General features: G+C 39.9%; 1 pseudogene; it reads right to left on the reverse strand.

Annotated features, from left to right (window-relative positions):
- Positions 1–23203, reverse strand: part of LOC116489566 — a 42111-nt pseudogene extending 18908 nt beyond the window's left edge.
- Between the last annotated feature and the right edge of the window lie 284 nt (positions 23204–23487).

Genomic DNA, 23487 nt, shown 5'->3' on the forward strand with positions numbered 1-23487 from the left:
AAAAAATTAGAATATGATCTAAAAAATTGTCTTCCTGAATTCTCACTTCTGTATCTGCACTAGAATTGTGAGAAATCTTAAAAGAATCAGAGTTTCAGTCTGATTCAGATAATAAATGCCAGGCATACATAGCTATTAACCATTTATAATGGAAAAATTAATTATCCCTCCCACCTAGTGTATTGTCTCCTTAGGTGGGGTGAGAAGGGAGAGACCTACATTTACATACTTCAGTAGGTCATTAGGTAGCCACCAGGTTCTTTTCCTGGTGTTTGCTAATGCCTGAAAGACCTGCATAACAGTTACTACTCCACCTTTTTTCCCAGAGAAAAACGAAGAGGCAGAAAGACTTTGGAGCTTGTGGATGAAGGGAGAGAGTGTGCATTTAATATAAGGGATCAGATCCCATAGATCATGAGCCAAGCAAACACCAAAGAGATTCTTTGATCTTGGACAGGAACTTTTCCAGGAAAGGCTGACCAACTCTGTGGTGTAAACAAAAGCTTTGGTGAGAAAAGAGGAGAAGGGGAGAATTCTGGTCCCACAGCAATCACTAGAGCTACCTATTCCATAGGCAGAAAGAAAAATACTTAGCTTCTGTAAACACAGACCAAGTCTTGAGTAAGTTCCTCAAGAGAGGCCATTGCCTCCCCTCTGATAAAGTGCTGTAAATCACTCAACCCTCTGAAGCTGGCAGAGACATGATGTGTGGGAGGAGAAGTACAGGCAAGTAGTTTGAGGTGTTCTCTCTCAGTCTGTGATATAGTCAAAATTACAGGCAAAATGTATCATGTCCAAAGTTAAGAGTTAGTCCTAGTTTCTGTGTTCGTAATATCAGATATACTGCTTTGGGATATTTTGCGTAGATTTAAGGTATCACTTGTAACCCAGAGGCCACTAGAGGAGTGCTGGGACATCCCTAAAGGATGATGTCTCTCTGGTGGGGAGATAGTTAGGTAACACTTTACACTGAATCTAAAGGATTTTCTTGAAAATGCCAGGTGATTTTCCTGCAAAGGACGTAAGTTGCCTTTCTGTCTTTGAACCTAATTCAATTCCACAGACAATATTTCAGCATTGCAGTTTTTTACATAGTTGAAGTGAAAGGATACTAATATTGACTTTGGCAATGATCAGTGTAGGATTCTATTTACAACATGCTGGAGGGCTGTAATTACCAATCTGTCTGATACACTGAAATAGCTCCCCTTACTCGGCTGTCTGATGGCCTGCCAAGCCATGTACTCATCCTGATACAGGTCTGATCTACAGTTTCTCAAGAGCACATAGGAAGCCTGTACAAAAGCCTAGATCTGAACATGACTTCAGGCCATCCAGACCTTCACTCATCTCATTAACACCTTATCACTGCTGCTGTTAAGCATTCCAAAAATACAAGTCCAGCCTCCCTGAAATCATTAAAGTAGTTGAGATGCAATGTACTTCAGAAATGCTACACTGATCTGAGGCATTTTTCTCCTTTTTGTTTCTGGTCATTGCAGGGTACAGTAAGGACACATTACAGTATTTTTGCTGTAACTGCAAAGGCCAGTTCCTTTCTCTTCTTCTTCTTAATGAGAACTGAGATGCTCTATCTCTTTTTAAATTTGAGCTTTCAACCATACAATGTATAAAATAAGACTTATGATAAAACTGAGAAAGCTGACAATGCTAAGTCTGAGCTAAGCACAAATGAACTGCCTCAACATTTATGAATCTCTTTTGTTACTGTTTCATCAGTAAATCTGTAAATTCCAGAAGCATTTCCTCCAACAAAACATTTTCATGAAGCTACTTTCTGAACTTATTTTTCCATGTAAGTGTTGTTTTCATAAATATTTACTTAAAATAAGCTATTGATGATTCTTTGACAAACTATAGGAATGTGGGCTATATAAACAGGCAGTGAGATGAATTAATAACTGGCTGAACTGCCAGGCTCAAAGAATTGTGATCATCAGCACAAAGTCCATCTGGAGGCCAGTCACTAGAGGTGTACCCCAGGGGCTGATTCTGCAGCCGATACTGTTTAAAATCTTCATTAACAATGTGGATGATAGGATGGATTATGCAGATGATACACAACTGGGAGGAGTGGCTGACACACTAGATGGCTGTGCTGTCATTCAGAGGGACCTGAACAGGCTGGAGAACTGGACCAACAGGAACCTCATGAAGTTCGTCAAGGGAAAAGCCAAGTCCTTGACGTGAATGGGAACAACCTCATGCACCAGGGCAGGCTGAGGGGCCAAATGGCTAGAATAAAGGTCTGCAGAGAAGGAGCTAGGGGTCCTGGTGGATATCAAGTTGAATATAAGCCAGCATTGCGTCCTTGTGGCAGACAACACCAAGATCATTCTGGGCTGCATTAGAAGGAGTGTTTTCAGCAGATGGAGGGAGGTGATCCTTCCTCTCTACTCTGCACTGGTAAGTCTACATCTAGAGTTCTGAGTACATTTCTGATCTTCCTAAGAAATATGAACACACTGGAGTGAGCCCAGAAAAAGACTACAGAGAAGATCATGGAACTGGGGCCTCTGATGTATGTGGAGAGGCTGAGGCAGCTGGGACTCTTTAGCCTGGAACAGAAAAAGCTCAGCAGGATCTTAACTTATAAAAATACCTGATGGGGATAAGAGGAGTGAAGAAGTCAGATTCAGACTCTTCTCAGAAGTGCCCAGTGAAAGGTGAGAGACAAGGGGCATGAACTGAAATACAAGAAATCCCAATTAAACACAATGAAAAGGTTTGTTTATTTCTTTTATTGTGAGGGTCATCAAGCAATGGAATAGGTTACCCAGAGAGGTTATGGAGTCTCCATCCTTAGAGATGTTCAAAACCAATAGAACTTAGGTCTGGGTAACCTGCTCTAGCTGACTCTACTTAGGGCAGAGGGTTTGACTGGATGATGTCCAAAGGCACCTTCCTACCTCAGCTACTCTAATTCCATGTGTGATTATGTTCAGCTGGTCACAGACAAATTATGTATAATTGTTAGTAACTATTGAGTACAGATTTAACCTTGAAGGTGAGGTGAAGGAACTAGGACACAGCACATTCTCTTCCCATGGACCAAGGGAACTGTGCCACATTAGTCTGTGCCACGGTTTATCTACAGTCCCTACTGGTGGTCATATGCTGTTTTTTCCCACCAAATTCCTGTCATTTTCTTTGTTTTCCTTGAATTGCACAGACAATACTAACTAATCCCCATGATGTGACATTAATTGAGCTTATGTATTTCTGTAGAAGTGGCAATTTGCACAAAGTCAAACTAAGCTGTTATGGAAACTTTGAGACCAACAAAAATAACAGGATAGCAGGATGGTTGATGAAGACTATGATACCCTCGTTACTCGGGAAAACTTGATTAACAAGATTTTTTGCTCCCCCTTATCCTTGAAAAAACATACAAAATAGCTAAAAAAATCTTCCAGTTTATTTATTGCTACCTATGAGCTAATAAAAGAAATTATATCTGCATTTTCTTCATGCTCTATTTTAATGTAACTTTGTACTGCTGGGCACCATTAGCAATTTCATGCCATACCAAACTCTTATGTCAGTGCACATGTTGCAAATTCATTCCCTGATGACATAATATCACCCCATGGGCATATTGAGACATCTGAACTCATGGTCTCTTCAGATGTCACTACTGAGTGTCATTTTTATCCTCTCCCCATTTTCAACTTCTGATTCAGTTGAATTTGTGTGCTGGTGGACTATTTCTCAACTCTGTCTTCATGCTAAAAATGGGCTAAACATTCAGAACTGAACTTGGATGTTCAGAACCACAACCAGCGTTTGCTGCACTGTGAAAGTACAGTCCTATGATACATTCTTAAAATTAACCATCACATGCTAAAATCATTCATTTCTATGGCAAGTAAGAAAATTAGAGCATAGAAGACCAAAGCATTTAAGAATATCCAGTCTTGCAAGAACAGTAAACAACCTACAAAATCACATCTGTCCTGTTACCACAATGACAATTGCAAAAAAAAAAAAAAAAAAAAGATTACTCCTAGTGAATTGCATGGGCACAGACTGTTTTCCTTTGAATCTAGTTCATTGCAATTCACCTGAAAGGACAAAGACAGCCACACACATTTCTCAATTGGCAGACATGGTCTCCAGGGACATTTTCCCTCACCAACATAGTATAATGCAAACAATGTTAAGAAGTTACTTCCAACTTTCATCCGTCTAAAAGCTGATTTGAACTGAACTCTGTCTCTCCAAGTATCCAGATGCAACACTCATCTGTAAGTGTACTATTATTCTCTGCAGCTTGCCTATGGAAGTTAAAAAGGCTCACAGATCTACCATACTTTATCAGTACTTTACCAGAAATGGACAGAGTCCCCACGTGAACTGGCCTTAGACCCTGCACAGGCATATAAGACAAGTGACAAGTCAGGATTTGCTTCCTGGGTGCAGTACCTGCCATGATCACAGAGCAAGGCTTTTGCACCCTGGGTCACTTCTGCCTCCTGCACCACTGGCACCACTTACATTTGTGGGGCATAAGTGTCACCTGCACCAAGCATATTCACCCTAATTTGCCTGCATTTGGTTATTTTCCTTCGCAAAAATAACCACTTTGATTTGGAGGCACTGTGACTGCAGGGGTACCGTTCCAGAATGGATAATACAAGGGCTTCCACAAAACAGTTACAGAAGAGAAGAACAGTTCTGAGTTCCTCATTTTAAAACATGCAAAGTCTCTCTTTATCCAAAGGTGAAAAAATGAAATGAAGATCCAAAAATAAGAGGAAGGTTAAAGGAGCATCACAATTGTTCTGACCCCCCAGCTCAGGCGAACAGGTATCCTCTTACAGCTGAGAAAACTAAACATGGCCTTCAGCACAAACATGAAGCAAGACACAGGATCACTTCCAGCTTTTTAAGTAGGCATTTAGCTGCATCATGCTTTGTTCCTGCTTACACATGCACCTGATTTCTATAGTTAGAAAAGATAACTGATAAACACAATCACGTTTCAACCCACCCAAGATTTCACCTTGGCCTACCTCAGCTCTGACAGCCATGTCATAGAACCCACCTAACCATAGCCTCTTGAACCAGTAGGACCATACTCAGCAGAAAAGGTGCTGTCTCTGGGAAGAAATCATCTGGCAATCTGAAAATCATGCCAAGTATCTTCTTATTATGGGACAGCTCAAATTCACCTCTGCAGTTCAGGCGGAATTGCAGACACTTAACACTGATAAGGTTGATTACGTTAAACCAGACTTGACACCTCCTCTCTCCACCCATGCTGCATTAATGAGCTTGATTGTGTTCTCCAGCAACAAAGATCAGCTCTTGGCCTGCTCTATCAGCCAATACCCAAGTTATTGGGCATGGTTAAGAGACCTGGCTGTCACAGAGACCTCTTTTTTCAAGGTTGCATGAAATCCAGTGGAGTCCAAGAGGGTTTTCATCTTTCACGTTGTACTAAATCATAGTGAGGAGGGCCACATCACTGCAGGTCTGTGTTACAAGCACTGCCCAAGGACCTGGGAGAGATCTACTTCCACTCAAAGCACCTTAAGCCTCTTCCCCTCTTTTAATGTTAGGGCTTCAGGTGTGCCAGACGAGCCCTCAACAACTGTGTCTACGGGAGTGGATTAGGAGGGTCAGATCCAGCTGTGTGCTTTAACAGATACTGTAAAACAAGTAAATGTTCACGACAGGGAAGGCAGACCAGGCTGGGAGCTTAGGGACAGCTCTGCATGGACACCCAGTAACTCATCTCTTTCGGAAAGCAGCTTTAGGGTGTTAGAGAACATGAGCCACAACACTCCTCCTCTCCAACTGCCTAGCTCCTTATCCTTCTGGCAAACACAGTCATTGGATGAGACATTAGCAATCAGGAAAGCAGCTAATGCACTGTTTCCAGATATTCCCCTTAACTGTGGGGAATTCCCTAGGAGAAGCGATGCCATTGATAGAGTTGGGAAATAAGAGCTTTTGTAAAGGTCTCTGGGGCTCATGTAAAACATCTGCCTTTCCCTCCCTGAAGTGAAATGTTTTTGGTGGCTTCCTTCACTGCCTCCCCCTGTTGGGTGGACTCAGTTTCCATGCTGCCCACTTTCACCTGAGGAAGAACAAGTGAACGTCCCCCCTTCATTCTTTTGCCCAAGACTGTCTGCAATCCTTGGGCTAAGGAGGGGAATCCCATTGCAAAGCAGGCACCAGACTGTAAGGTCTGACAAACTTAATCTATATTGTTTCCTGAACTGCCCACCACTAACCTAGCATAACTGCATACGAATATTAGAGCCTGGTGTTGACAGGTCAGCAGGATAAGTAGAAGTGATCTTAACTTAGCACCTCTCAAGGAGTCCCAGGAATTTGTGTTTCAATTTAACCCATTATTATGAATTGACATAAAAGTCAGCTAGGAATACAGTGAAAACTAATTACCTCACGTCTGCATAAAACAAGCCAGAAACCAGTTGCGTGAATTAAGAAGCTAACGTCACAGCTGAGCATTAACTAAGTATAGAGGAGCCCACAAAAGTGGTGAAGCAACAGCACATATATGAAAAGAGATAATCGATCCATTGAGAAGGAGTGGGCTGCTTTCTTTTTCCTTTAGATTTGTCTTTGTGCGTAAACAGGTGAAATCATTGCCCAGATACACCAGCATGTGCTGTCTAAAGGCAAAGGTGTAGCAACAGATCTCAGGATAAGCTAAGACTCCCTCCCAGGCTTATGTAACACACAGCCCTCAGATTTCAAGATGCACGTTTGATAAACACATAGGATGAAGTTGGGTGCTTGCAATAGCAAAGAACATCAGTGGAAGTACATAGAAATTGGTGTTCCCTGAAGCAAAGATTTGGCAACTCAAAATAAATAAATAAATAAATAAAAACTCTGATGACTTAAGAGCCTGGCATGACTACACTTGTGAACAGAGAAAAATCAAGGAAAGAGCATGTTTTAGCTAAGCAGGGGTGAACAGAAAATTGAACAAGCTGGTAACTGTGTGTAGTTAGAAAGACTGGCAGAAAAAGCATCACAGAAGCTGCTGAACTTTGTTGGAAAGGTAATTTTTTCCTGGATTTGGTAATTGAAAGATGACAATCTAGGGAAATCTGAAATACATCATGATAAAAATTTTCAGCCTTCCACTGATATCTCACAGCATGAGAGTTTCTGTACCAGTTACTTATTCAGTTTTCCAGGGGAAAAGATCATATCATTGAGATGAGGCTTAGGTAAACAGCCTCATTTTGTAATTCTCATCAGTATACAATAGCTTATGCAGCTTAGTTTTCTGATGCTTCAAAATACTTTTAAATTATAAAAACAAAACATTAAATCAAAAGGACATCAATATGACTTCCAAGTCAAGATCTCAAAAATTATAAGGTATCTATCTGCATTATACCAAAGAATTTAAATTACATGGTCACATACAGTTTCCCTTGGGAGACTTCAAATCCTTTGCGAGCACAGGCAGGTTGCTGCTCAATCAACAGGGAGCTATTTAATATTGTTTTGACTTCCTTGTTCAACTGCATACTGGCTTACAGTGCTCCATTTTACATAAGAAACACACTCAGAGGTGTGCAGTAGCTGACGAATTATTGACAGAAAATTTAGGAAGTTCCTTTTTGTCACATACTGGTCTCTAAATATTTTTATTTTTATTTTTAAAAAAAGGTAATTTACAAAAGGATCCAGAGATATTTCTCACTGTTTCTAAGACTTACAAGGTGGACAAAATGCCTGTGAGAGCACATTTTGTTATCCATATTTTATGGACAGGGAAGTATAGGCACAGAGTGTTCAAGTGACTTGCCTACACTTATTCAGGATGTCTATTGGCAAAGTTAAAAACCGAGCTCACGCATCTTGATCCCTACTTCAGGTATACTTTAGGTGATAATGGGAATTTCCTAAATGTCTTCATCTCATCATGCAAGATTTTTCTCTGAAATCCTACGGTCCTCAGGATGGAGGACAAGGTCAGTATAGTAAAACTAGTTTCTGAGAACACAGCATAATCTTACTTTATACACTCTCTTTGCATAATCTGGTGAATCATGGTTCTTATCTTGTCATTCCCTTGCCATTACAAGGGTGATTGTAAAAGAAAATAAATTATCACTTCAAAGGAATACAGGTAAGGTCTTGCAAACGTGCAGTGTTTTTATAACTTTGAAAAAGTACAGACATTAATTGCACTTTCCTTGCTATCCTATGATATTCTATTCTCTGCAACCCAGAATTACATACCATACAAATCAAACACTTCTTTCTATTTGGATGGAAAATCGACAACAGTAACGTCCATGTTCTTGAAATTCTTGAAACTCCAAAGTGAACGAAATACAAAAACATGGTGACAAATCTTTGTACAACATTGTTCCTTCAAAGATGAAGTTAAAAACAAGTGGTAATATTTGGTGTGAACATGCTGCTATCCTTGAATTAACTAGGGGAAGTCAAGTAGCACTTGGAGAAAAAAAGTCATCCTGCCATGTACTTAGCCTTCCTTGAAGTCTTGTCTGATGACCTACTGCCTCATGAGGAGGAGGATCTTTAGAGATGGATTTTATCTTTGGACCAGACTCATCACTAGAGGACAGGATCAAGGAGTCTTCTGAAGCAAAAGCTGCTAGGGTTTCCAGGCCATAGTAACCTGGAGCAGAGCTGCCTGGTTTACTGGCAGCATAGACACCTGATCTTATTTACTTGGAAAAGTTGTGACTATCACAGATATTGTCAGAGTTTCTAACTTCAAGGAATATATCAAGGCAATCTGAGAGTCCTTTACATGCAGTGTACGGCCAGTTCCTGTGATAGCTTTGGTGCAGTTACCAAAGCCATCACATTCTGAAGCAGTGTAAATAATTGACCTTGCTGTGTGCAAATGGTAATTATAAATTACTTTTTACTTTGATGGATCTTCAGACTGTACTAAAAAAGTTAAAATGTAGGAAGACACAGTGAGGTAACATGTTATACAAGATGCTGAGCAGTGGAAAGGCTGTGATGTTAGTGAACTCTTCAGACCCATCTCCAAAAAGCAAAGAATGCACAGCAAGAGGAGGAAGAACAGTATGGTAAGGGAATATGCAAAGCTGTGGTTGTTAGTGACCTGCCAAGTTCATGAGGTTGGCATAGAAATTGCAGGAGAAAACTCTGCAGAGAGAAAAAACTCTGTGGAAGTAGAGCACCCAGTAAGGGCTGGACAAATACCACACGTTTTCAGAATACTTTGCTTGTAAGTTATAAAGTGCATTGGACTTCAGTCCCCAACAGATTTCTGTTATACATCTTTCAGTGTAGGGCCGAAGTCAAAAATATTCGTAACATCATGGCTGATGTCATGATGCCTGGGACATATACACAATGCAGCTTCACTGGACTTCCGAGATGTGCTCTGAGAAATCCCACCAGAGTTGAGAGTGAAAGATGTTTAAATATTTCAGACCTGTATTCTACTCATTTGTTATAGACATATGATGTAAACACCTGGGTGTTAAAACTAGCGTTAAAATGTCTTCATCTCTCTGAAATAGCCAACATGTCAGAAAAGCAATGTAGAATTTTATGGTTTGTTGACATGCCAGTCTTCAAGTTTTAATCGATACGCAACCTGTCATTATTGACCTGTTGCTAAATTAAAAACAACAAAAAAGACAACACAGCAACATTAAAAAAAAAAAAAAAAAAAAAAAAACAACTCTGAAAGTGGAAATAGATAATCTGTGGCAGAATTTGACTTTGATTGTGAATTCTTAGATAGTATGACCTCTGTGGTTTGCATTTGTGTAGCGGCTAGCACCAACAGAGATTCAGTAATTTTAGATGTGTATAATATCAGTATAAAGAATCTGGTACTTACAGAAGTCTGCCTGATGAGCATTTCTCATCTTTATTATTCTTACAGTGAGCAGGGAGTAAGGTGATATTTCTTCCTGCTGAAAAAAAGATAACGAAGATGTGGTTTAAAGCTTGGTTCTCATTACAATAAATACACACATCCCAAACTGAAGAAACCCAGGTCCTCTTTAGGACTGAAGTCCTCTTTTCTAATTGGTATTACAGCACTAATAAAGTAGGCAACAAAACACTTTCTTCACCAATTCCCCGTCTGCAGTCACCTAAAGATCCATACAGAAACTGTAGAAGGAAAGGGTGAATAAGAATGTGAAGAGTAGATAAGCTGAGAAAGTTCAGTTAGCCAGATACACAAAATCATACAAGTGTTTGCTTGCATCCAATACAACAATACAAAACTCAGTGAATCCATGAATCAAAGATGCCCTAATTTTGGTGAACTATTGAACCTGTGTTGTGCTCTACTTAGAATCAAATCTGATACAGAAATTTCTGCTTTTAAATGCAGTTCTTGGATGGAAGGAGGAGGATGTGGTGTGTGTGCGGGCAGGGAAGAGAGACTTTTGTTTTTAAGATTCTCTTTATTTTTAAAAGGGAGGATCAGTTTCATGATGCAAGGCTGCTTAAACGTGCATTAGTTCCTTAGAGAGAGTATTAAAGTATCGGGCCACCAGGACAACCCATACATTCTGAGAAACATTCCTAGATTGCTTTGTGGGAATACAAGTTTTCCTTAGCAGATGCAATTATCCCATTAACGGATAGACAGCTATCCCGTTAATGGTGAACAACTGGGTTAGATGATCTTAATGATTCTATGATTCAAAATATAACAAAACACATGGTTGTGACTACAGGCCAGCTCAGAGAAGGTTAACTCCAATTTCCGGCTGAAAATATTAGGCCTAACCAACTGGGTCTATAAAAGTTGTGCCACTCACATGTGCTTTAGGGATTTACATCTTCAGAAAAGATGACCATCTTTTGATGACTGTCAAATCCCCAGGCCTGACTGCTACCATCCATAAGGAGGATTTAACTATATACAAAGATATTATCCGCAGATTCTGGATTGTGCACCTCCAGAGAGAGAAAGATATAAATAGAATAAAGCATACATTTAAAAGTGACTTTGAGACAGTCAAGATTACAAGATAACAGTGATTTATTTGACCGAGTAAAGCATCAATAGAAATACATTTTTTGGCATTACAGTGAGGTTGATTTGGGAATAAGGAGGTATTAGCTTTCAGTTCTAATAGCAAGGGCTGGTGGAGGTTATAAACAGACCAAACTGACTACAAGGAGACTTGTAAAATTTCAGAAAGATATTCCTCCAAACAATACTGTAGGCTCAGTATGTATCAAAGTCAAGAAAAAGGTAGCCACTTTATGGAGGCTTGAAGGTAATCACTGATATTCACAACAAGTAATTTAGATAATTGCTGAAGACAAACAGATCAGTAATTCTTAATAAAGTCACTTCAAAAAAACAATAGGGAACAAAAGAAAGAAGCTGTTGTGAAAGCTAATGACCAGAAGTTTGAAAAGATTATCTGAAGAGAAAATGGAGGAGTGGTGGTGGAAGCTGATGAAATAATTAGGTGTCATCTATTAACTGATAAACATTAATTAAAACAACAGGGAGAAACTCTCAAGCGAAATGAGAGAAAGCACATTTACTGCTGCTACTGTGATAGAAGTCAAAGACTGCTTAAAAGGTCAAAGCATAAGAAATCAGTGAGACAAAACAGTACATTAGCCGAAGTGTGTAAAGCATTGGATCATGAGGAATTCATCATGAAAAAAATTAGTTTAATATAAGCATTTCCATCTCTAGAAAGATGGAAGACGTGAAGGTCATAAAAAGGATTTTCAAAAAAATTACAGAAATAGTCTAGGTATGAAGTTATCCCCTGAAATGGCAAAAATGACTTTTTGAAAAAAATGCTGGGTAATTTGATGGAAAATTAACAAATGCTTAAAATAACCATAAAGCTTTGCCTATGAGCTCAAGCTTAAAACCAGCAATCTTGACTTCAGAAAGTAAGTTGAAGGTTTAGTAAATTGACTTGTTAAAATCCTGATAATTTTTGCTGTGATGTACAGAATCAGCACACCCAAAATATCAAGCGGGCCATGAAGTGCTGAAAAAACACGTTCTTGTTATCAGGCTACTAGGAGTGGAAGATATACATGCACTTACTTAGCTTCTGGCTGGGTTTATACCAAAACTAAATAGGAAATCGATAACTTGTCCTAAATAGGGTGCTCATATTTTATAGTGCTGTTTGTTTTAAACCAGGGAGTAAAGATCTCAGCATTATCAGAAATTGGGCTGAAACAGCTCCACACTACTCAGCTGGACTGCTCCTTTTCCATCAACTAGGAATACCTGTCTTCTCACCTGAAGACTATTCTTAGGTCTGTTTTTTAATGAAACTGGCTGACTCATTTGGTTTGTCCATTTGTTTCAACACCTTTCTGAAAAAGAGTTTTCAAACTAGGGAAATAAATAAAAACTTCAGCAGATATATTTCAAGAGAAAGAAATGAGAGTGAAGGGAAACACTAGAACATCTAGCATTGGTGCTCTCTTAGCTTCCTTTAGCATAAACTTGTGGCATCAGCCCTTCAACTAGCATTTTGGAACTCATGTTTTTATAGGCTGTCGGATGCATATAAATTACCATGACTATTTATAAAGAATAGAGTGAAAGAGACAAATATGGATTGTATGAAGACATGTCTACATCAAAAAGTCATATGCTCATTCCTGAGTGTCATGCACACATCATTGCAGTGGACTAGAAGAGAGGTTATGTGAAGAACGCTCCACAGGGACTTCATATTGTGCACATAATGAAGATAGACTGATAGAAGAGCTAGCATATGGGAGAATTATATTAGGAAGAAAACAATAAACAGAACATACATCTATGAAGATGTATTAAGCATTTCCATGAAGAGTAAAATGCTGCAAAGATTAGATAGCATCAAAGATTGTGCAAGGGTTCAAACACCTCATTTCATATGGAGCCACAATAAGAATGTGCATGGGGATATTTGGTGTCATAGGAGGATTGCTCATTCCAAGAGAAGGAAGAAAATTATGAATTATTTGTCTTCCAGAAGGAGACCTCTGAATGGGTACTGCATAAGAGAAAAGCCAATGATCTGTGTATGGAAACACTGCACAAGAGGAGGTAGGTAGCCTGTGTCACAGAAAAATCTCACTGTATCAGCTGAGCAACCTCAGTCCTGTGAAACAGCAAGATACAGGCTTTGTCAGTCAGAGCATACCCAGCATACAGTCATGCATATACAGCACAAATAGGAGATTGGGAAAGAAAAAAAAAAGATTCAAGGAATTAACAAGAGGAAAGAGCTAGTGATGTGAACCTCAGAGAAGTGATCAAGTATCTTTGGTTGCTGCTGATGATTATCATTCATGTTACAATAAAAAAAATGATTCAGGGAGTTGGTAATGTAATCAACTATTTATGAGTGACTTATTATCATAAATAGCCACTTTCAGCACAACTTTCTATATTAAGCCAGGAGCAATTCCTGATATGAAGTTGAGATTATGCTTACTGGTTTCTTGCCTGCATTACTGTTTGTTTTCTGTGCATTTACAGGTAAGCCAACATCTAGTCTTTTTAACCTGATAATTTGTTGATCAATTTTTGCATTTTTAGAAACAGCAAATTATTCTGTAGAGGTCTAAGACAATGCACTAACAGGTAATAGTGATAAATTTGCTAGATTTACTGTTATTATTGACTGTCTTACTCACAGCTATTTATGGTCTTCTTTTAGCATGTTTCATCTTTCCTGTATTCATGACTAAGGTGCTAGAAGGCAAACTATCAACTCAGGGCTCCCAGAAACAGCTACGGACATGCTCTCTTCATGCTCTCATTCATTTTAAAATCTGAAGGGGGTGGTGGGTGAGGTGTGTGTCACAAAGTTGATACATTTTCCAGATACTTTAGCAGTGGGGGATTTTTAACTTTGTGCTGTGAATAGTGAACAGAGCTAAATTTTGTGCAGCAGCCCCTGGGCATGTTTTTCTAAACCAGTCCAGTATCTATTCAACATATAACTGTGTGATAAGAAGTCCTCTCAAACTGAAACAAATACTCAGACAAATGTTGAGAATTAACATTAAAAAAACATGTTGTCCTTTATAATACCTCTCCATTAATGTTCATCCTCTTCTCAGAGATGGCAAATTTAGATTACAAAAATCAAGAGAAAAAACAAAAGCTGCCCAGGGAACCCAATGCCAGTAAGAGGCAGAAATTGGCCAGCTCACACAAGCCTGTTTTTAATGCCAGTTTGCTGCCAAGCTTCATTACAGTTTTTAATGCCAGTTTGCTGCCAAGCTTCATTACAGGGGATAGAAGACATGTTCAAGAGCCAGCAGTCAAATAAAGAGTGCCTGAGAATGTCTTTGTTGTTAAACACTTGTAGGGAGCAAAAGAACTTTTGGAGGTTGACTCAATAAGGAAAAAGTATTGCAAGAACAATTAATTCAAGCAGTAGAAAGGGTCACATGACCCCCACATGCAGGGGCCTGTGACCAAAATTTTTTTTTTCTGTTACTTTACATATATTCAAAAGCGTGCTGAAGTCTAACAACCTAATATACATGTAACTACATCAGTGGTAAAAGAGGACTGGATGCCTTTATCTATGGGTATTTCAAAACAAAAACACATCAGTATAAATATAGCAAATCATTACAGAAATGCAACTGAGATTGGGTCATTGCTCTCCTGAATAGCTGCTTTTCCTGCTTTAGTGCATTCCCTTTATGATCTTTAGCATACACACAGAGAGCAAATTCCAAACATATCAATGCAATGTCAGTATTGGTTATGCTACTTCGCCATTTACATCAAATTTCACACCTCAGTGATATTTAGACACCATTTCTATATTCTGATTATTATTTTCTTTTCCTGGAAACTGGCATTAACGATGAAAACCCAAAGGACAGTTAAATTCTGACTTGCTGACACTGGCAACATTCTCCATTCATGCAGGGCTATAACTCCATTAAAGTCAATAGAGTATTAAAAGAAGACCAAACTCAGTCCCATTTTAACAGCAGATTGAGTACATTTTCCCTAAGGAATTTCTCTAAGGAATAAAACCATGTAAAAATACACTTTCTATAAATAGATAAAGGAATGTAATGCTGATGTTTCAACTAAGGAAAGTTTTCTTCCATGAAATGTTCATATTTCTAAGTAAGCATGTAAATCTCTGATAAGAACCAAATATAGAAGAAAAAAAGCCCTGCCCTTCTCAAAAAATAAAGTTTTTTGTCCTATTATTAATTTGTTGAAGTTAGTACCTTGTCATGAACGTCACTCTGTGCCATAGCCTGCATCACCCATTTTCTTTCTTCATTTTTCAATGGGTTTGATTTGCGGCTGGGATGCTGTTGAGAGAAGAAGGACAAAGAATCAAAAATATAGTAAAATCTATTTTTCCACTTATTTCAACTCCTTCATGTTGAATTACAATGTGGAATGGGCAATATACACTGCCTCATCATTCACATCAGCAAGGTGGCAGACAGAAGAAACATGCCAGGAGGGTAGCAGCTATTTCTGCACTACATGGAAAGGTTTTTACTCCAGATCCTCACAGCTGTAAATAACCAAGGAAGCACAATCTTGCTTCCTTGGAGACTTATGTCCTACTGATAAGGAAGGACTTGAGCTGCCTGTATTCTGGGGACAAATCTGAATCAAATCCTCAGAGACTCCTGCCCAGTTTGTTCTGTTTTCCACTTACCTGAGAAAAGGCAGATGTTGATGCCATTGAAATCACTGCTGCATTAAAAGCAGGTGCTGCAAATGACACATGAATATTAGGTTCCACAGTTTCCAGAGTCTCCTGAAACATATTTACAGCCTTGAAGAGTGTCAGAAGTTGCTGAACAGGTGTTTTATTACCTTGAGTCAGAGCTCCACCCCTCCATGATTTCTGAAACAGGAAAAATTTCCACCCACATTATTTGTCCTAAGAGTAAGTTTGTTGTAAGGTGCAAACATTCATCTGCAGCTCTTGTGACTGAACAGAGTGTGCTGAGACGAAAGTATTCTCACTTTAGGGCTTGATGAAATGTATTAACAGTAAAAACCTGACTGATGACCTCAACCTGTGAGGGGAAACTTTACAGTGTTAATCTAAAAACGATGACCATACCAGCCTAAGAGACATTTCTAACTAGAATCTTCATAAAAAGACCCTGAAAAATGCTGTGCATTATTGCCTCCACAGAGAGATGGAAGAAGTCAAAAGGTAGCAGGACAACTTTTTGGTTAAAAAATGCCAGGGGACTTTTTGATTGGCAATATAATTCACATAGTACCTTATTTAAGGACTTACAGAAATGACCATGAAACAGTGAGCTGTGGATAACTGTTACTAAGCTGCTTACTAGGAAGAGGATGGAGACCTAGAGACAGATCTTTTGAGTGACTTGCCCTCTTAACCCACTTGTATTCAGCACCATTTGTGTTCCTTGTTCCTCACATATCTCCTTCCTCATTACATAGCTCTTTTACCTCTCTTTACCTGACAGAGGTTCCTCACTCCCTCTGGTAGGATGGAGAGGAGCTAACCAGGAACAGATTTAGTCTGTGATCCTGTGATTTGGAGCTGAGATGCAGTCCTGAAGAGGCATACAGCTCTGGAAGAAAAGAAAAAAACAAAACAAAACAAAACACACACAAGAACAATGTATTGAGAAGACATACACTTAAGGGCAGTGTGGGAGGACACAGTCCTTCCTGAGGACACACAGTGAGGGAGTAGGGGAAGATGGGAATAATCAGAGAAAATTCTTAATATTTTCATACATAAGCAATTTTCCTGAAGTAATATTTTTCCACTATAAAAGTACAGTTGCATCATGATTTGTATACTTGTATGTTTTAATAGCTTTCCACTTCAAAAGAAATGAAAGAAGGGAGAAATTTGATAAGCAACATTTCTGTGATACCTAAAACATAATGTATCACACTTCCATTTGAAATGCCTTACTTATTTCTGCATTTTATACTTAATATAAAATGCATCTCAGAAAGTTTAAATGAGACTTAAATATTTCACCTTAAAAAAATCTTGAAGTATTTCAGAAAACTAAATTTCATGTCTTAGGAAAGCTGGATGCTTCATTTTTCTTTTGTTCAGTCCAGTTTTGTTCATCTGTTTTTTCCTTATGCAAAGGAAATTCACATTTCTGAGCAACCATATCCAAATCACCAGCCAACTGGGCCTTACTAGGAGATTATTGGAGTTTAATGGACTGAACCTCTTCATTTTATGAACCTTTTGTGTAGTTAGGATCTGCATGTATTCAGCACACATCGAGGAAGCTTGGTGATTAAATTTTCTAATCCATTATGCAAGCATCATTAGGTACACATACATTTATATTGAAAATCCACTCAAAAGATTAAAATTAGAGCTTATGAAACAACTTGAGATTAATAGGATGACAAAGCATGATGCTTCCTATTAGACACCTGCATAAGTATGAAATCACAGCCACTCTGGCTGTGGTAATAAGTGTTGTACAAGAACCTGGGCTGACAGAAACTAGACACAAACCTAGTCACTTCCAACAGTCTTGTTGCAGGCACTTCCTATATGCACAAAGGAATTCAGATGAAAAGCTGGTGTTACAAGGAGAACAAGTAAGACATTTTGATCATCTTCCCTGCAGTATTACATAGTTGCAAAATTTGATTTCTTAGGTTTAATTTTATGCCTGCATTTTCTAATGTGTATATATTATTAAGGAACTACTTTTTTTTTTTGATTACATGGTACAAGGGATTTTTTTTTCTATGAAGTTATTTTCTCATCTTTATCATATTGAAACTTTTAGATGGAACAGGAACTGCTTAATTGAAACTGAAATTAATCACAGAATTTCTAGGTTGGAAGAGACCTCAAGATCATTGAGTTCAACCTCTGACCTAACGCTAACAGTCCCCACTAAACCATATCCCTAAACTCTACATCTAAACGTCTTTTAAAGACTTCCAGGGATGGTGACTCCACCACTTCCCTGGGCAGCCTGTTCCAACAGATAAACAGATAAACAATAGATAAACTACAGCAATAAACGAAATAAAATAAACAAAACAAACAAGTGCCCTTAGAAGCCCTTGAGTAGAAGATTTTCAAAGCAGTGATCCAGAGCCTCTCCTACTCCCTGGCTCATGCTTTGCTTCACATGAGCGTTTACACCCATCACCTCTCTAGATAGGAAGAAATGCCAAAATTTTCTGCCTTGTTTTTCTCCCTGTAAAAATGATGACCAGAAAAATTTGAGAGAAAGGCAAATGTACACACAGAAGTATACAGTTTTTCAATTTGTTCTACAGTCTGTGTTCCTGATTGAAGTACACAGAACAGCCATCATATCAGGATAGAGCCATTGGAACATTAGCAACAATTTCTGTAATTGTACCCCACAAAGGTTATTAGCTCCAGGTCTTGTTTCTGCAATATGTGTAAGCTAATGGGCGAGGCTTTTGCTTGAAAGGTGGTTTTCATTTATGTGTCAGATTGCACCTTTGGTTTTAAGGGAAAAGGACATGAAGGGGATAAAAACCTCCAGAATCCCCTAGGAGCATGACTAAGGGTTGTTGTTGCCTAACAACTAACTTATCTTTCCTGACTCAGGCCTTCCGTATATGAAATACCTCTTCTTTAAGCTCAAGTCAGATGCAGCCAAATGTACCTTTGACTCAAAGCTGGTGCTAGTACTGAATTTCCTAAATTTGTTCAAAGTTCAAACTCCCTTTTGCTATGAAGTACAATTCTTTTAGAAACATGCATGACCTTTTCACAAGGCACGCACTGAGGATAGGCTCTACCCTACCTAAATCTGGTCATCTACAAGTTAAACTTCTAGTTAAAGCCTGTTGTCTGTGCTCCCTATGTACTGAATGGAGAAAAAAAAAGCAAGTACTGTATCTCCAGGCAGTGACTAAGCCCATCTACATTATGTTCTTCTCTCTCCTTTGACCGGAAAAGCATCCAGATCACCTAGCTTCCGAATAGCTAAATATACGTGAGATTAATTCCACCCTGAGCAATCAACATATCCTCTTCAATCACTCATTTCCAAAGCTATTGATACTCAGAGAAGCAGACATTGAGGAACTCCATCTGTGTTAACACATGATTCAGTGTTGCAAGGTGAAGCTGCAAAACACCCTTAGGCAAAAGCTCTATCAGCTTGTAAATGAAAAATCTTCTTCCAGGTTCATTGGCATAACAAGAGGTTTTATGATAACCAGGTAGTGGAGAACGCTGCATGTACCACTAAGTTTTTTGTCTTGAGTACCAACTTCCCTCCATGTTTGAGTCTGGGATGGCCTAAGGCCCCTGTGATCATTTTTAAATTTTAAAATTTTACAATTTTAAGGACTTCTGGATTTTTTAAATTGTTAAGTTTTAAATAATAATAATAGTAATTATATTAATCATTTAAAGGATCATGTGGTAGATTTGCGGTAGCTCCAAGATCCCCTTCCCACCTCATTTCAGGAACAGCTTTAATGTTAGCAGAGACCAGGCTGTGCAGCTGTAGGTAATGGCCAGGGGATATTGAGGGGGATTATGAAGTCTGTTTTCCTGTAGTAACCCAGGCCGCAATCTGAGGAAGCTTAACAGCTGCCCCATGAACATCTGAGACATGTTTGGGGCAAATGGGGAATTACAAAGAGAATGACAGAAAGTACAGGAGTGTTACAACCTAGAACCCAAAGGTAACGCACTCACCACTTCTGGGGCATAGCCCCAGAGGACAGATGTTAGATTTAATGCAGCTCAAGGAGCCAGACCACCCTTCAGTACTCATGCTCACAGCAGTTCCAGGGCCCGTCAGTCAGCTTGTGAGCTCCTGGCAAGATGCAGAGCAGCCAACATTTATCTGCCTCAAGGTAGTTGTCATTTGAGGCTCTTTCCTGTATTTTCCCTTTTTCCTAACCAGTCTGATGGTATCTTAGACTACCATCAGCACAGTTTAAAACTACAACCAATGACTGAGCTAGGCCAATTATAATATTACTGCTCAAACACATGAATTGAATCAGAGTTAATTATTCAAAGATTATTAAACTCAGCTAAGAAAAAAAAATAAATCAGCTAGATTGTGTGTTTTCTTTTGCCCTTTCTCATTCTCCCAGTAACATGCTTCAACATCTTTTACATCCTTTCCAGCTCCTCTGTAGCCTACATACTCCCTTTTATGTATCATCCCTATTTACTCTTTCACATCATACCATAGCAATGTCACCAGCCCCTCTTGCTTCAGCACACCTTTCCCTCAAATTTCCTGGGCAACCTTTCTGAATACAGTAGAACAGACGGATTCAGCTTCCCAAAAAAAACCCTTCTGTTTTATTCCTGATGCTTATCTTTGCTAGAAGCAGCCATCTTCTACTCCCCAGGGATACAGGAAACTGCAGCTCCTGTGACTCATAATGATATGAAGCTTCAGGCATGCCAAAATTACTAATGCAATCTGAGTAAAAGCAAAAATTCAAGTTCATATTAGAAATCAGGAAAAACCTTTATGAAAACAATGCCAAATAAGAACAAGAATCAGGCTCAAATATGTTAATGAATGTGAAACTCTGCCTGATCAACATCATTGCTGTTGGCAACCATATACTTTTTATTCAATAAGATAAATTGGTGTAGTGGGTTTACGTGGCAAGGTTTTGGTAGCAGGGGGCCATAGGTGTGGCTTGTGTGAAGGATCTAGAAGCTGCCCCATGTTTGGTAAGGGCCCCACTGCTGACCAGAGCCAAGCCAATAAGTGATGTTGGTTTGCACCTCTGTGAGAGCATATTTAAGACAGGGAAAAAAAAACAACGCTGCACCACACAGCAGCTGGGAGAGTGAGACGAGTGAGGAACAGCCTTGCAGGCGCCAAGGTCAGTGAAGAAGGAGGGGGAGAGGTGCTCCAGGCGCCGGAGCAGAAGTCCCCTGCAGCCTGTGGTGAGGACCATGGTGAAGCAGGATGTCCCCCTGCAGCCCATGGAGTACCACGGTGGAGCAGGGTTCCACACTGCAGCCCGTGGAGGAGACCATGGTGGAGCAGGTGGCCCTGCACTGACGGAGGCTGCCGCCTGTGGAAGACCCCTGCTGGAGCAGATTCCGGGCCGGACCTGTAGCCCGTGGAGAGGAGCCCACGCAGGAGCAGGTGACCTGGCAGGAGCTGCTGCCCGTGGGGGAGCCTGGTTGGGGCAGTTTGCTCCTGAGGGATGGACCCCGTGGTACGGACCCATATCTGGAGCAGTTCTGGAAGAGCTGCTGCCTGTGGGAAGCCCATGCCGGATCAGTTCATCAAGGACTGTATCCTGTGGGTGGGACCTCCCAGCACAGGGTACGAGAGTGACCAAGAAGGAGCAGCAGAGAAGTGCTGTAGACTGACCATAATCCCCATTCCCCTGTGCCGCCCGGGGGGAGGAGGTGGAAGAGGGTGGATGGGGGTGGAAGGTGCTTTTGGTTTCTTTCCTTTGTTTCTCACTTCTCTAGCTTGTTAGTAATAAGCAATAAATCTTACTATCTCCCTATGCCAAGTCTGTTTTGCCCATTACAATAATTACTGCATGATCTTCTTGTCCTTATCTCAACCTTTGAGACCTTTTCATCATATTTTCTCTCCATTCCTCTTTGAGGAGGGGGAGTGAGAGAGTGGCTGTGGTGGGGCTTGGCTGCCCACTCGAGCGGAACCACAACAATTGGTCACCATAAGTACATATATATATATATATATTCATGATTCAAATATGACTACATTAAAAAAGAAAGATTGAAACGGCTTGATGAAATTTGGACAATAAGGTCAGATCACCAGAAAAAGGGATGTTTTAATCTACCAGCATTATCCAGCTTTTAGGAGAGCTCTACATGTTCATTCTCAGGATGAATATTGGCTATAGACATTTGTTGTATTATGTGTACTGACTTTGCTAGACTCATAGAAAATTCAGACTCGCATATAATTCAGGAACAGTTTGACAAGTATTAACATCCTGGACAAATACTGGCAGTAACACAGATTTGTAACATTCTTTAGTCTTCAAAAAAAAATTTTTCCCCTTTTCTTATGGAAAACATAATCTATTTTCTGCTATAGCTGACATGTGCAACACCCTTCACTACTGAACTAAAATATAAAGTTGTTAGTCTTCCTTTTTTTAAGGTGTGCTCTAAGTAGGAGCCTAGTTCTCACCAGTATCACCAAAGTCTCCCATCAAGCAGCAAAAGGTATTGTAACAGCTAACACCATTTATCCTGAAGTAAAGGGTTTCTAACCATTTTCAGCTGTGGTAAGTTAATTGTGTTTTGGTATCCCAATACTGACCTAGCACCTCACCTGATGCCTTTGAGTCCTCCTCTTCTTGGCTAATGTATCAGACATTATATGCTATTGTCAACATCAAATTTTCAGTGACTACTTCAGTTAGCTCCAGGAGACAAAGTGCTTACAAGAACCTAGTCCATACATAAAGCTGTTGTTTCCCAGTCCATTTTCTGACTACAGAGAGAGAAAGGTGATTTATCATGAGGACTCTGGTTTGAGAATCCTAGGCTGGATCGGGGACCCCGATGCAGGTGAAAGGTCTGTTCCTGGTTTTGGCAGTTTCTCAAAGCTTTCCCTATTGCTAAATGGAATCCCCTTTACTTCCTCAGTGTAAAGGCCAGCATGGCAGCTTTCTGACTACTTTGTGGTTTCAGCCCAGACTGACATAGGCGGAGTGTTTCACCACACAGCAGGAGACTGCTTTTCTCCACATGGCAATGGCTCAAGTTTTTGCATGACCAAATTCTTAACTTTTCTGTCATTTTTCTGTTACAGAAGAGGATATGACAGTACCAGTGCACTGTGAGATCAAGGCCCACATCTGATGCAGTACCGCAAGGGAATAAATGCCATCCTAAAGAACTGAGAGGGACAGAAACAACCAAGAGACTCTGCCCTAAAAGATTAATTCCTCTCCTCCTCCAGCTGTGAGCCCCTGAGTGTACTGCAGCCTGGGAAAAAGCACAAGCTATGGCAAAAGGAGTTCCCTGGGGAAGGCATACCCAGCCAAGGCAAGGGTGTCAAGCTCTGGGAACACTTTCTGTCTCACCCACAGACTGAAGAGGAAGCAAAGTGTTTGGTGATGCACTCACTTCATCTCACCTGAAATTCCCAGTGATGCACTCACTTCATCCCACTGAAATTCCCAGTCGACATTCTTGTGACAAAGGCACAAAAATTTTACCATTGCCATGTTGACTTCAAGCCTTGTGACCCCTTGTGCAATCTGAAGATGCGTGCATAGTGCTGTTTCTTGTCCTATATACAGTGTGTTGTCACCAAGAGCATGGAGTACCAGCTTTTTCATGGCACCTGGTAGGTCATGTAAGCAGTGTTTAACAGGTCCAGGCTCTGATGGGAGTCACACAGTCATTCCATCTATGTTTTCATCTAAGAATGAGCTATCATCCACTATTTGTGCCAGCGGTGCATGGGATGTGCACTCAGTGATGCTACATGCCTGACACCACACAGCTG

Source organism: Aythya fuligula, chromosome 5 (assembly GCF_009819795.1).
Source record: "Aythya fuligula isolate bAytFul2 chromosome 5, bAytFul2.pri, whole genome shotgun sequence".
NCBI lineage: Eukaryota > Metazoa > Chordata > Aves > Anseriformes > Anatidae > Aythya > Aythya fuligula.